General features: G+C 50.6%; 1 long non-coding RNA gene across 2 annotated transcripts; it reads right to left on the reverse strand.

The window, feature by feature from the left end:
- Window positions 1–12,645: 12,645 nt before the first annotated feature.
- LOC125513153 lies at window positions 12,646–15,757 on the reverse strand. 2 transcript variants are annotated; one of them, XR_007285708.1, is made up of 3 exons: window positions 15,483–15,757; window positions 14,775–15,040; window positions 12,646–14,463 (listed from the first exon to the last, which is right to left on the reverse strand). It is a non-coding gene; the product is annotated as an uncharacterized LOC125513153 (long non-coding RNA). The 2 variants fall into 2 exon arrangements; XR_007285707.1 differs by having other exon boundaries at window positions 12,647–14,523.
- Between the last annotated feature and the right edge of the window lie 287 nt (window positions 15,758–16,044).

Below are 16,044 nucleotides of genomic sequence, written 5' to 3' on the forward strand. Positions count from 1 at the left end.
GACCGGCTGAGTGCCAACAGCCGGCCCTCTTCCAGCAAATCGATGCCGTCTTGTCGTGCTTCTTCTGCTTCCTCCTCGGTGTACATGGTGACTCGTGGGGAGTCGAACTCTATGTCCGTTGGGATGATGGCTTCGGCACGTAGACGAGGAAGAAGGGCGTGAAGCTGGTTGACTTGTTTGGAGTCGTGCACAGACTCTAGAGGATGGCTGGCAGCTCGTCGAGCCAGCAGCCAGCCGAGCGCTCCAGAGGCTCGATCAGCCGAGGCTTGATGCCGGACAGGATGAGGCCGTTTGCTCGCTCCACTTGGCCGTTTGACTGCGGGTGGGCGACGGACGCTAGGTCCAGTCGAATGCCCTGTGTTGCGCAGAAATGGGCCAAGGCGCCTTTGGCAAAATTTGTGCCGTTGTCGGTGATGATGTTGTGTGGTATGCCGTACCGAATTGTGATACCGGTGATGAAGGTCACGGCAGTCGGACCGTTCAGTTTCTTAATTGGCTTCACTTCCACCCACTTGGTGAACTTGTCCACTGCGACAAGTAGGTGAGTTAGACCACCTCGTGCTGTCTTGAATGGTCCCACCATGTCTAGACCCCAAACTGCAAAAGGCCAAGCAATGGGGATGGTCTTGAGCGCAGAAGCCGGCTAGTGCGGCTTGGAGCTGAACTTCTGGCACCCTTTGCATTTTTGGACCAACTCCTTGGCCTCTTCCAAGGTAGTCGGCCAAAAGAAACCGTGCCGAAAAGCTTTGGCGACGAGTGCTCTTGAAGCCGCATGGTGGCCGCATTCGCCTTGATGGATGTCTTTGAGGATCGCCTGGCCTTGCTCTGGCTCTACGCAGCGCTGGTAGACACCAGTGACGCTGCGCCTGACCAGCTCTCTGTTGATTATGGTATAGGCTGCCGCCCGGCGTTGTACTTGCCGAGCTGAGGTCTCATCAGTTGGTAGCTCTTTGTTCACCAGGAATTTGAGGATGGGCTGGGCCCATGAGGGTGCTGCTATTTCTTCGACTACCAGAACTACGACTTGGACGAGGGCGGCTGGGCTGGGGAGGCGGCGGGCTGGAGTCAACAGCCGCTTGCTGGGCTGATGAAGTCCCCAGGCCGACTGGCACGGTCCTTGGGCCGATTTCTGGAATCTTCGAGTCCGTCACCGCAGTCCCCGGGCCGGGCTCGACTGTGGCAGCTTTGGAGTCGCTCGCCAAAGTCCCCGTTCCGACTGCCGGAGCTCTGGAGTCGGATCCGCCGTCTTCGGGAGGAGCCGGCACAAAAATGGAATCTGATTCTGGTGAAGGTTTGACAGACGGCTTGAGGAGGCGTTGAAGGGCGACGCCAGATGGTATTGCTTGGCGGGTAGAGCCGATTCGTGCCAAGGCATCTGCTTGGTCGTTGTCGTTTCTTGGCACATGGAGGAACTCGCACCCTTCGAAATACCCGCTGAGTTGCTGCATGAGGAAACGGTAGCTCGCCATGTTTGTGTCTTTCGCGTCCCAGTCGCCAGATGACTGCTGGACCACTAAGTCCGAGTCGCCATAACACAAGATCCGGCGGATGCCAAGTTCTTTGGCAAGCCGAAGCCCGTGAATGAGCGCCTCGTACTCGGCCACGTTGTTGGAGGCGGCAAAATGGATTTGCAGTGCATATTTGAGCTTGTCGCCTTTGGGAGAGGTGAGGATGATGCCGGCTCCCAAGTCGGTGCGCATCTTGGAGCCGTCGAAGTGCATCCGCCAATGGGTGGAGTCAGGCGCTGGAGGCAGGTACTGGGTCTCGACCCAGTCGACGAGGAAGTCGGCCAGTGCTTGTGATTTGATAGTGGTGCGGGGCTGGTAGTAGATGGTGTAAGGAGCCAGCTCTATGGCCCACTTGGCCACTCGACCAGAGGCATCTCGGCTACCGATGATCTCGGCAAGTGGAGCCGTGCAGACCACTGTGATTGGATGCTCTTGAAAGTAAGGCTTCAATTTCTTGGCAGCAAAGTGCACACCATAGCACATCTTCTGGTAGTGGGGGTAGTTCTGCTTGGAGGTCGACAGTACCTCGCTCAGGTAATATACTGGTCTCTGGACAGGTAGCGCCTTGCCTTCCTCCTTGCACTCTACTACGATGACTGTGCTGACTACTCGGCTGGTGGCGGTGATGTACAGGAGCATAGGTTCCTTGGGAGTCGGAGCCGCCAGGACGGGTGGAGTAGTCAGCATCTTCTTCAACTAATGGAAAGCTTCGTCCGCCTTATGGTTCCACTCGAAAAAAGTGGTCTTCTTCATGAGTTGGTATAAGGGGAGAGCTTTCTCGCCCAGCCGACTGATGAATCGGCTGATGGACGCCAAGCAGCCGGTGAACTTCTGCACATCCAGCAGTCGGCTGGGTACCTCCATTCTCTCGATGGCCTTGATTTTTACTGGGTTGCATTCTATGCCGCGTTCAGAGACCAGGAAACCTAGCAGCTGGCCGGCTGGTACTCCGAAGACACACTTCTCGGGGTTGAGCTTGATCTGGAACCGGCGCAGGTTCTCAAAGGTCTCCTTAAGGTCTTCCAGCAGTGTTCCTCGCTTTTTCGTCTTCACCACCACGTCGTCCATGTAAACGTGGGCGTTCCTGCCGAGCTGCTTGAGGAGGCACTTCTGCATGCAACGCTGAAAGGTGGCGCCGGCATTCCTTAAGCCGAACGTCATGGTGAGGTAGCAGAATGCTCCAAACGGCGTGATGAAGGCGGTCTTCAATCTGTCAGCCGGATTCAGCTTGATCTGGTGATATCCTGAGTATGCATCCAAGAAGCTCAACAACTCGCATCCGGCTGTGGAGTCTATCACCTGGTCAATTCTTGGTAGAGCAAATGGGTCCTTGGGGCATGCCTTGTTGAGGCTCGTGTAGTCAATACACATTCGCCATTGCTTGTTCTTCTTTAGCACCAGGACTAGATTTGCCAGCCACTCTGGGAAGAAAACTTCCATAATGAAGCCGGCTGCTAGGAGTCGGGCTATCTCTTCTCCGAAAACTCTTCTCTTCTCTTCTGATAAGCGGCACAGGGGCTGCCTGACCGGCTTTGCATCAGATCGGACGTGTAACTTGTGCTCGGCGAAATCCGTCGGTACACCTGGCATGTCCTTGGGAGACCATGCGAAGATGTCCCGATTCTCACGGAGGAAATCGACGAGCTCGCCTTCCTATTTGTTGTCGAGGTTTGCACCTACGACGGCGTACCTCTCTGGGCGCTCCGGATCCAAGGGTATCTTTGTCTCTTTGGTCGGCTTGAACGAACCTTCGGCTTCCGACTCCTTCGGGTCGGGCGATATCTCCGGCTGCTTGCCGGCCATCGCCACAACTCGCTCAAGGAGTCGCTTCTCGGCTGCAATCACCAGGGACTCGGCCAGCCGACTGCTCTCGGCCGCGCAAGCGGACGACTTCCGGTAGTCGCCGGCCATAGTCAGAATTCCCCTGGAACTGGGCATCTTCATCTTGAGGTAGGCGTAGTGGGGGACCGCCATGAACTTGGCCAAGGCGGGCCGGCCAAGTAGCGCATGGTATGGGCTCTCAAGGTCCACTACCTCAAACCAAACAGACTCTCTTCGGAAGTGATCTTTGTCCCCAAAGAGGACGTCAATCAGGATCTTGCCGATTGGTGAGCAGGAAAGCCCAGGAACAATGCCGTGGAACACAGTCCGGCTGTTCTGAAGCTATCTCTGCTTGATTCCTAACTTCTCCATGGTGTGCTTATACAGGATATTGATGTTGTTGCCCCCATCTATCAGAACTCGCGAGAAACGCGCGGCCCATTTGTCCGTGGCAAAGGTGGCATCCAGGACCAAGGCGTAGGAGCCCGGACTCGGCATCACTTCTGGGTGGTCAGCCCTGCTCCAGCTGATGGGCCTCTCAGACCAGTGCATGAACTCTGGCGTCTCTGAGGCTACTGCATTCACCTCTTGTCGCTGCAGCCGCCTGCTGCGTCGATCATCAGCCACACTGGTGAACACCATGTAGGCTCCGTGCTCTTCAGGGTATTCGTCTTGTACTGCGCCGACTGGCCTGACTGCCGGCTGCTGGGGCGGAGGCGGAGGCGGCTGCCCAGCAGGCGGGGGTGGCAGGAGGCCGTCTCCCTTGGCGATCCTGGTGAGCCAGTGGCACTTCCGGGTGGTGTGATTCGACGGCTTCGCGCCGCTGTGGAACTTGCAAGGTCCATCCAAGGTCTGCTCGTAGGAGAAGGCCGGCAACCAGTTCGGCTTGCCGCCTTTTGTCGCTTGGGCGGAGGCTGCTCTTCTGGCTGCTGGGCTTCAACGGTCCCGACCTGCCGGCTGCTGGAAGCCGGCTACGGGGCCTTGCGCTTGTTGTCGCCCTGCTATTGTCGCCGGCCGGCGTCTGCCGCCGGAGTTCTTGGGGCCTGAGGAGCTACTTTGCCAGTCGTGCTGATTTGAATTTCTGTCTTCATGGAGGAGTCGGCCGTAGCGTACTTGTCCGCTATGATCAGCAGCTCGTCGAGGGTTTCTGGCCCGTCGCAGAGGAGCTTGTTCTTGAGGAGGGTGCCTTCTCGGCACCCGGCTGTGAAGTACTCGATGGCCTGCACCTCGTGCACGCCCTCGCAGGAGTTTCGGAGCTCAGCCCAACGCGTGAGGTAGTCGCGAGTCGACTCGTCAGGGCCTTGCACGCACAAGGAGAGCTGACGAGGCTTGGGAGGACGCTTGTACGTGCTGGTGAAGTTGCGGACGAATGCTTCAGTGAAGTCGACCCAGCTATTGATGCTGCGGGGCTTTAGGCTGTTCAGCCATGTTCGGGCTGTGCCCTGGAGCATGAGCGGAACGTACTTTACGGCGACACGCTTGTTGCCGTTTGCTATGCTGACAGCCGTGGAGTAGTCGACTAGCCAGTCTTCCGGCTTCACGGAGCCGGTATACTTGGGCGTGTCTCTTGGGAGCGTGAACCCTCTGGAAAAGGGCTTGTCCCGAATGCGGGGCCCGAAACTAGGCGGACCCAGCTTGTCTTCTTCTTCCAGCGCCAGGGACCGGTGAAGTCGGTCGATCCGGTGGCGGGCGTCATTCTCTCCAACTCCCTCTCGACGGCCAAGGCGGTCACCGAGAGTCGGATGGTCAACATGCGGCGGGGAGACTCGCCTCTCCTTGCGGGGAGGGGAGGCGGACAGTCGTCCCGTCGTTCCACTGCTCCTGGGCGGCCGTCTCGGTCGCGCTCTATGGTAATCCGAGTCCGACTGTGGCTGACAGCCGGCTCCTTGTCCTTTCTTCCTCGGGCACCGCCAGTCGGCGTCTGAGACGTCGCGCCTTGATCTCGATGCGGGTCGTCGTTTGGCCGCTGCGGCAGCCAGCCTCGTTCTGCGCGGCGGCCGCGTCGAGGAGCCGCTGGACTCGCTCCATCATGAGGCGGTGCTCTTCGCCCTCGAAATTGTCCAGCTCATCCGCCGTTGCCTGGGCGGCTCGGATGTTCTCCGTTGGCGTGGCATACACGGGGCGGCTAGCCCCAAACAGGCTGGCGATGGCTACGCCACGCTGCTGAACCGCGCCAAGGCGGCTGGGCCCTGCCGGGGCCGGCGAGCTGCCAACAGCGCGATCCATCTCCCGCTGGTAAGCTTCTGACAAGCGTCTCATGCTGGCCAGCTTCTTCGCGCCTTTAACAAGCTGAAGGCGGCGCGCTTCTAACATCTCTGCGTCAGCATCTTCCGGAATGGGCGCAGCTAGATCTTGCAGTGCCGCGCCGAGTGAGTCGGGCGCCCCTCCGCCAAGGAATTCGTCATGACTGATGACCAGCACCTCAGTGACGGTGCTTCCGTCGCTCTCCGCGTGGGGGAGAGGTTCGTCGTAGACCACCATGTTGGTGGGGAAAGTGTCGACCGACGCGGTGTCGGAGTCGACTAGCATCGGGTCGGTGGAGCCTACAGACTCCAAGTCTATGGCAGGCTCGTCGGAAACGTGGAGTTGATCGAGGAGGCCCGCGAGGAGGTTTTCGGGGCCGCCTGTGCCTGCGTCGGACGCAGGTTCGTCGGAGAGACGGACCTCGCCGACAAGTTCGGCCAAGGAGCTGGCTGCGCAGGCGATCTCAACGCCGCGCAGCGCGTCGACGCAAACTTCGTCTGGCGTGCCTGGCTGGCTGCGCTCGCCAGGGAGGAAAAGGGTTCCCGTCCAGAACAGATCTCCGGACGGCGGTGCACCATGCCCCATGGTGGGCGCCAAATGTCGGGGGTTTGGTGCAACATATGCCAACGGATGGCTTATCATGGTGGGGGCGAGTAGAACGTCGTCGGTGCCTGGAAACGGGATGAGGCGAAGACATGCACGCCGGTGAATCTTACCCAGCTTCGGGGCTCTCCGGGGAGATAATACCCCTACTGCTGCTCTGCGGGGTCTCCGCATGATCACTATGGTCAAGTGTTTACACGGTTGCTCCTTGAGCTGTGTCTGGTGGTAGGAGAGGGCAAGGCTAGCTCCCTCCTTCTATCTGGTATGGTATAGAACTATTGGGATCCAACCCTTTGCATGGGTGCCCTGGGGGGTTTATATAGGCCTACCCCCCAGGGGTACAATGGTAATTCGACTGGGCGTGGGCCCAGCGTCAGTGCCTCCGACCTCCGACTTCTCCGCCGACTGCTGGGGCCCGTCGACTGGTGGGCCCCACCGACTGGTCTGGTACGGAGCCGACAGGCCGCGTCCGCCGCGGGCGGGTCTTGCCGGCTGCTGATTACTATAGTCGTGCTCCTGATGACGCAAGCTTGGTCATGGGGTCGTGGCAACAGCCCCGCCGCCTGGCGGACGATCACTGTGGCCACTCCCCATCTCTTCTTGATTAATGGCGCGTGGGCCCCGGGGAAGGGCTCGGCCCACTCCCCCGGGCCGACTCCCGACGGGTCCGACTGGCGGTTCTCCCGCCGTCTCCCGAGGTCTCGCTGACTAGTGGGCCCCGCTGCCTCCAGGCCATACAGACAAGCCGTCGTGGGCGCAGGACCCGGTACAGTGGTGCTGATGTCAGGGCTGGCCGGGCAACAGTGCCACGCCGCAGGGAGATCTTCCCAAGTATGGCGTGTTGTAGCCATGCCTGCCCTTGGTAAGGGGCGGGGAGTGGGCTTCATTGTAGCCACGCCCCTGCCCCGTCCCCTTCGATGAGGTCACGGTTTGTTGGAGTCGCCGGCCGACTCCCCAAAGCCGGCTTCTTTGGAAGTCGCCCCTGGGACTCGGCCGTGAGCGGGCAATCGGCCGCCTTGTCGTAGACTCCCCAGGAGGCGGCTCTTCGCCCTGTGGTCTTGAGGGGCGCAGCCTGCCCCGATGTCTTGAAAGGTTATGGGGCTCGGGTTGGCCTACCCCTGGCCCATTACTCCGACATCTCCACTTCCTCCACTAGGCCCATTAAGGCCCATTAGGTTACCGGGGGGTTCCGGTAACCTCCTGGTACTCCGGTAAAATGTCGATTTCACCCGGAACACTTCCGATGTCCAAACATAGGCTTCCAATATATCAATCTTCATGTCTTGACCATTTCGAGACTCCTCGTCATGTCCGTGATCACATCCGGGACTCCGAACAACCTTCGGTACATCAAAACATATAAACTCATAATGAAACTGTCATCATAACGTTAAGCGTGTGGACCCTACGGGTTCGAGAACAATGTAGACATGACCGAGACACGTCTCCGGTCAATAACCAATAGCGGAACCTGGATGCTCATATTGGCTCCTACATATTCTACGAAGATCTTTATCGGTCAGACCGCATAACAACATACGTTGTTCCCTTTGTCATCGGTATGTTACTTGCCCGAGATTCGATCGTCGGTATCTTAATACCTAGTTCAATCTCGTTACCGGCAAGTCTCTTTACTCGTTCTGTAATACATCATCCCGCAACTAACTCATTAGCTGCAATGCTTGCAAGGCTTAAGTGATGTGCATTACCGAGAGGGCCCAGAGATACCTCTCCGATAATCGGAGTGACAAATCCTAATCTCGAAATACGCCAACCCAACATGTACCTTTGGAGACACCTGTAGAGCACCTTTATAATCACCCAGTTACGTTGTGACGTTTGGTAGCACACAAAGTGTTCCTCCGGTAAACGGGAGTTGCATAATCTCATAGTCATAGGAACATGTATAAGTCATGAAGAAAGCAATAGCAACATACTAAACGATCAAGTGCTAAGCTAACGGAATGGGTCAAGTCAATCACATCATTCTCCTAATGATGTGATCCCATTAATCAAATGACAACTCATGTCTATGGCTAGGAAACATAACCATCTTTGATCAACGAGCTAGTCAAGTAGAGGCATACTAGTGACACTCTGTTTGTCTATGTATTCACACAAGTATTATGTTTCCGGTTAATACAATTCTAGCATGAATAATAAACATTTATCATGATACAAGGAAATAAATAATAACTTTATTATTGCCTCTAGGGAATATTTCCTTCAAGTTGTCCGCGTGCACACAACAAAGCCATTCAGCCATGCAACACTGTTGAAGCAGATGAGGAATGCATGGGCGGCAGCCGAGGGTGTGATGTTCAACGTCAAGGGGCCCAATCTTTTCTTGTTCCAGTGCCACTGTCTTGGAGACTGGAAACGGGTCATGGATGGAGGACCATGGATCTTTCACTATGATCCTGTAGTTATTCAGGAGTACGACGGATTTACTGACTGGCGGAGTACAAACTGAATAAGGTTCCGCTGTGGGCTCGAGTTTAGGGATTACCAGACAAACTGATAGCAAAGAAAGAGCCTGATGAGAAGGTGGCTACCAAGGTAGGAGAACCACCTTTCATTGTAATTGTTAATGAGGGCAAGATTAATCCGGCGAGTACCCTGAGAGTGCGGACTTATGTGGATGTCAATACATCGCTTGTCAGGTTTGTGTCGATAACACTCAGAGAGAGGAAGAAATACCATGTCTTCCATGACAAGTTGCCGAATTTATGCTACTTGTGTGGCTTAATGAGACACAAAGTGGAATGCGGGGATGGAATTCATGACCCACGTACCTGTGAGTGGGGAGAGTGTCTCTTATGGAATTCCGAACAACCGGTGTTTGCTACAGGAGGAAGAGGGAGTATGGAGGGTCGTGCAAGAGGAGGTAGAACCGGAGGGAGGGGTGCAAGATGTGGAAGACAAGGGAGAGGAGGTCATGAAGGAAGTACAAGGGAGGGTGCTGCTGAGCACGAGTTTTCCAATATGGACCATACTCCTCAGGACCCAACCCCAACCGAAAATCCAAATGCACGCAAGAGGCTCATTCTAGCAGATGAATCGGTTAATATACGATGAAAAACCTTACCAAATGTGTCTGGTAAGGTGGCTGGGACAGTGCTCTTATTGGAGAATGGAGAGGGAGATTCAACCCAGGAGGCGTCTAGTACCCCTGGGAAAGTTCCAATAGTGACGAGGAGAAGTCAGGATGGTGTAACGGAGCCAGAAGATATGGATGCAACCAGTTAGGCGGCCTCCTCTGAGGAGGACCGCCGAGCCCAAGGAGGACCCTATGTTGGAACTGTCGCGGGATTGGCGATCCTGTGGTGGTTCAAGAGCTTCACGATCTAGTGGAGGCTTGTGCATCGATGGTGCTTTGCATTGTGGAGACACAGCTCACGAAGTATCGGGTGGAAGTTTTGGCTGGTAGTCTAGGTTTTTCTGGCTATTTGGAGTAGATAGTAGTGATAGGAGTGGAGGCTTGTGCTTGTTTTGGAAGAATAATGTGGATCTTGAAATAGAACTTATTGCCAACTAGATCATGATTGCCGCGTGTTGCTACATCTGTCTATTTTCCAAATATATTGATAGTAATTTTTACAAATATATAGAAATGGAAGAAATAAATTCCTATTTTTAGTGAAAGAACTTCTGAACCATCATGTAGGCGAACCAAATATTTATCCCTTTCGATAACTGTCATCTTCTACAATTTCCATGTCACATTGGCCATTCTCTTTCTTTTAGATGATATTGGCGATTCTCTTGGTTTCATGTCTACCAAGATTTTTGTAGCATCTCATAAAATGGATCATAAATCTATAACTCAACATTTATAACTACCAATGTGCCAAAAGGTAATCATAGAAGGAAAACGAAGCCAAATGGCATTCTACGATACTGACTACTGTACTAATCTTGACAAAACTTCTCGGCAAGATATGGTAAAATGACATCCTTAAAAGTCATGTTTTCCCACAGTTGCATACATGTAAAGGACATAAGCAATACCATTAGAGGATGGAGTATCTGATGCTACTAAGTAGCGGATGCATTAGTCAATGGGCCTGTCGAAAGCTTCCCAGCGATATCAGTGCTTAAATCATGTATATTTGTATAGAAAATAAAAACAGTAATAATACATATATTAAACCAAAATGCAACAATGACCTTTCTGTTCTGATCAACACAAAAAATGAAATTTTAGTATAAATAACAATAGTCAAAGACACTGCAAAAATATTACTTCCTCCATTCACAAATATAAGATGTTTTTGATATTTCAATATAGACTACATACAGACTCAAATGAGTGAACAAAGACTCTAAACATGTCTATATATATCCTATTCAAAAAAAGGGTAGACCATCTTATATTTGTGAACCGAGGGAGTATTTAATGAGCTATGTGGCTGCACTTGGTCGCAGCAGCACCAATCTGCCATCGAATCTGATGAACGGGAAGATGAACATATGTGAGGACTAAACGGGACTAAACTAAAGATGCAACACAAAGGCTAATATTAAGATAATTTTGTACACATCCAGATAACATGCAACAATGCCCTATGCTCATGAAAGGTCGCTGTAATATGTTCCGAAGAAGAAAAGCATATGAAGTAGGATGATTCATTTGGCAAGAATCCCAAGAAAATGTAAGACATCTTTATTCTAAAAATGTAATGTAAGGAAAAGATAATTCTAGAAATGAAAGGATAATACAAATTGAACAACTATTCATCCAAATACCTTAAGAACAAAGAGAATGTTTATTGCAAATACAAATGTAAGAAGAAAAAAAGATTCCTAAAATGTTTTTATTCCAAATTACAATGCTAATAGTTTGGCAAATCATTATCGTACGACAAAGTTAGAGATTTTCCTATTTGTACATAGTTATACAGATCTAATCTTCAGATTGCAAATGCTAGCACGGTTTTATTTTCCAACAATATAACATAATCAATTACGCGATATGGAGTTAGTGGACATATTTTCCAGCCATAGCTTCTCAGAACTAACCATTTCAATCAAAAATAATGATTACCTTACATCGTATCAAAGCCAACACAAATGTGTTTCACCAGAAGAAATTTTTTCCTGCTATCAGTGATTAACATATCATATTGTAGATTCCACCATATGTACAACATACGAAGGTGAATTATGAAAGAAGAAGGCCATGCATTGGTAGTACTTAAGTCAAAATTAATTTCAATCCTTTGTATTCAGGAATCCTCATCTCCAATTAAATACATTGTCATGTCATCTTTTTCATTGATTCGTAAGCTTTTTCATTGTTGTTACCTAGACCCTAGCCCCAAATCCACAAGCTAAATCACATGAGCGAAACCGGGTGGAATCCAACGAACGCAATCCGGACAAAGATCCAACAGTAAACAGAAAAATGACAAGATGAAGCAGGCAAGAAGAGTTGTTGCACCAGTAGGCTAGCAGAAGCAAAGCAACATACCTCATGCTCAATTATGTGACTCTCCTTTTGGCTACATGATGAATGTGATGTGACATTGACTGATGGTCACGATTGGCACGTACGGGTGTTTTCGATCTCTGATCACCAGTTCCAATGAATGTGAGGATGTCTTTGAACATGACTCACTCCAAGGAATCAAAATAGCAACATCAAATCAGAAATTAAGAATTAAGAAAGAAAAGAAAAACTAATCTCCACCCTTTGCGTCCCTAGAAAAGTCTGGCTGAGGTATAGTCTTGGTGCGGCTGAGTTCTTGCCTTGCGGACCTAACACTGCCTTTCGCGCTGTTATAGCTCCCACAAAAACGTAGAATCGAGTAGGGGGTGGATTGGGGGGGGGGGGGGGGGGGGGGGGGGGGGGTAGGGTTCTTCTACAGCGAACAAAAGAGAGTTGGGGGTGCAGAGATGGGGCTTACATGTGGCAGTGGCGACATGACCCAAAGTCGCCGATTCTGCCGCCAGCGTGGTTAGGGCTACCAAGGACCCGCGAGAGAGAGAGAGAGGGGAAAGGGTTGAGGCGAGCGAGCTATCATGGGAGAAAGAGAGATGGGGCGTCGTACATGTGGCAGTGGCGACATCACCCGCCGCCGGACAGATAGGGTGCACCTCGCCATGAGAGCCATGACCAATCGATCCATTTGCTCCTATTTCTCTCGCAACAACCGTCCGCATCGGCCTCTCACCTCTTGCGCAGCATCGGATCCCCTTCGTTCTCTCGCAGGCGCAACGCCAGATCCCCTTCTCCTTTCTCTCGTAGGCGCACCAACCGAGCAGTTTCTACATTTTGTTTTAGGATGGTACTAGATCATTGATGGCGCGCGTTGCTGCGCCCGTCTATTTGTAGAGTAATGTAGAATGTTACCAAAAGCAGCTCGAAATAACAATGATATATGTGATGGAAAAAACTAAGTGGCATGACTTATAGAATCTTATCACTTGTTAGGCATAAATCATGAAAGCCATATATTGTAAATTTGTAGCACATTGCTATTCTCCTAAGCTTCTTATTTAGGACCAACATTCAACTTAAGAGCATGTTCATGAGGATATATATGAACAAAGCCTGAGATACCACCTACATGATCATGCAAGATTGACTTGAGAATTTCAATTTTGTTGAGCTTCTAGCCACAAGAATGCTTCTTGATAATATTGTATGTATGTAGAAATGATCAACTTGGGATGGCTATGAGCAAAGTCCTTGATACATAAGCATAAATGATCTGGGTGTTCTCAGAACTTTGCCTCCGTTATCACACTTTTCACAAGAACAACAAAAGGAACCAAAAAGGTTTAGACCAATTACACAACTCAGGAGCTCAACCCTCACATATTTCATTCATTCTAGTTATATTATTTAAAAAAAACAAAGCACTCACTTCTTGTTTCCGAGCAGGCACACTGCAACAATAAAATAACTCTGTCGTCTTTTCTCCTAAAAGCCAGGCTATTCTGATGTTAAGTTCCCCTAAGAAATCTGGGCTTTGTCCTTACCTATGAAAAAGTGAGATCTTTGGTACACAGTTATAAGAAAAAGGATAAAGTCGCTTGGAAGAAAATGTGGTACACAGTTATTGAAGAATAGTAATACCTAATGGTAGCTGCAGGGACCAAAAACATACCATTGAGCACCTCCATAGGACAAACAGATTGTCTCACAAACTGCAGTTTGAAAGCCCCACATATTGTCCCTTTGCTATGATATAATCGGTACAATATTGTCACACAAGGATTGTTGCTACTATAGTGTAGCAAAACTACTGACATGCAAAGCACAAAGTTAAATAGTAGCACAAAATAGCAAAATGCTATATAGGGCATATAGAGGAAGAAAAAACCATTATACTATTGTTTGTCGCAGATCAAGTCTGAATGAAATGGGGGACCAAACGATAATAAACTTTTAGGCATCTTAGCTCCCACTCTCTCTATATATATATTACTCAAATTAAAACTGACAATCGCCAAAGGAAATATCCATTGGCTAGCTCCCAGAATGAGTTAATTTAGAACTACATGCGAATTTTCCTACCAAATTAAAATGCATGACAAAAAATAGAAGCATATCGTAAATTAGACTGTCTATTTTATGCAAGCGGGTGACAACTACTCAGTTCTTGCAAATTTTAAGCAAATTGACGAACTACCTTTTCCCCAAATTAGAAGGAATGCAGTTCTCAGTTCTCACCATGACTATAATTTGGATTGCAGCTTGCGAACTTACATTATTTGCATATGTATCGTAGTGTTAGTCACTGGTAATGGAGGAGGCCAGAAGTGGAGGAACACACAATGGCATAAGTAGTGTCTGTAGAATTAAGAAATTCAAACTGGTGGAGTTTAATGCAGTGAGGTGAAATAAGCAAAACTAATTGCTAATAAAATGTTGAATTAAACAATAAACTTAGAATTGGTATTGTGGTAAGTTACGGTTACCAAATACGACCCTACAAAGATGGACCATGCTACCTTACTTTGAGAAGTGTGAATACAAATCCAATGTAATTGGGGTAGTGCTAATAAATAAACCAAAATCATGTTTCTGCAAAAGCTAAGGAATTTTTCTGATGTAAATACATACTTTGTCGTGCCTGGAGATTCCCTGTACCAGGAAAATAAAAATTGTTGTTCTGTTTGCCTTTGATAGTTTAAGCAATCCAGAATCTCGCTCCAGCAGAAGGTTCGCTACATCATGGCGGCCTCTAATCGCCACAGTTATCAGAGGAGTCACATTTTGATTGGCCAAACGTTTTCCCAAGGGATCGATCATGGTCCAGGAGTACCTTCACAATATCTACAAGCAGTGTCAGATGTCCATCTTTCTTGCTCATTAGCTTGTGTAGGCAATGGCACACTGCAGTTATCATACAGATCAGGTAAATTTCAGCACTGCAAAACTAATATAATTGGATCCATGGAGATTGATCAAAGACCCAAAAAACCATGGCAATCAATTAATTATTTAATTTAGAAATCCATAAACCCCTTTCTTCATGCGAACTATGAGATTCCAGTCTAGACACAAGGTCCAAAGCTCCCCTGTTCCCATGTAAAAATATGACCAATCAGAAGTGGTTTAGTATTGAAGTGTTTGTCAGTGCTCACCTCCGTGGCCTTCCTTTGAAGTGACATGCAGAGCATCGAATCCTGATTTGTTCTTCCTCGCAAGGCTCTCCTTGTCAGAGCTTGAGCAACTCGACGACGATATTGATGAACCCTTTCTCAGCGATGATGAGTAGCATGGTCTCCCACCTCGTTGGGCTCGTTCGTTGACCACGGCAACGCAGATCCTCTCCTCGCTGTCGAACTCCTCCCTGGTGCCGGTCATCTGTGCGTCGATTTCGGCGATGATCTGGCGAAGGGAGTGAGGTCTGCACGTTGCGTGGTGAGAACATTGTCAGGCTTAGTTTTACATACCATTTGGGTAATAAGATTTAATTCGACGGCAATAGTCAAAACTGTATATACATAGCCAGTAGCATCAACCGTATAAATCATGGACGCAGATGCTTGGATAATAAGATGACATGTGTGAGAACATGGAAGCTAACGTGGCCAGCAGACATTGGAAATCGAGCTTTAGGATTCCAATACCTCAACTGAGATCTAAGTGCAACTGCAGAAAATTTACAGAGCCCGAACCCGATGGTATGGATTTTTTTAATTTTTTTTTGCAAATCGGCCTTAGTCCTTAGGATTTCCCAAACAAATACACCAGAACTAACGCCCTGCGGCGGATTGGAAGGAAAAAATAGAATCAATCAGAAGGGATATAACCATGGCCGCCTCCACCGGCTAGGGTTCCGCCTGTACCTCTCGCGTCACTCGCCAGCTGCAGTATTGAGTTGGGTTCACACCCTTGTTCGCTCCCACCAGGGATGTCGCCGCTTTAGTTCATCCTCCATGAGGGAGGAAAGAAAGGATGTGAAGGTCTGGCCACCGCATCTCTTTCCTGACCTGATCCGCATCGATGGGAGGGGGTGGTTTGCCGTCGTCCCGGCTCACTTTGCCTTTGTTGGTCCGGACCTCCAGGTTCGGCGGCGTGGATGGGGGATGCGAAGACGTCGGCATGGGTGGAGGATGCGCCGGGGGGGGGGGGGGGGGGGGGGGGGGGGGGGGGGGGGGGGGGGGGGGGGGGGGGGGGCGCAGGGGGGGGGGGGGGGGGGGGGGGCCGACGCTGGGAGGGAGTAACGCCGCCGCATCGAGAAGGAGGAACGACGGCGAGGCGGAGGAACAGATGGAAAACTGTTCGTTCGGGGGCCTGGGTAACCTGGGCTGTTAGAGTTGGAGTGGGAATAAGTGGGCCGGCCCAATTAGGACAGAAAGAGGAGGTCGCTCCGCGGAGCAGCAGCCCGCGAGACGGCGCGCGACGCGA

This window comes from Triticum urartu, chromosome 6 (genome assembly GCF_003073215.2).
Source record: "Triticum urartu cultivar G1812 chromosome 6, Tu2.1, whole genome shotgun sequence".
Classification (NCBI taxonomy): Eukaryota; Viridiplantae; Streptophyta; class Magnoliopsida; order Poales; family Poaceae; genus Triticum; species Triticum urartu.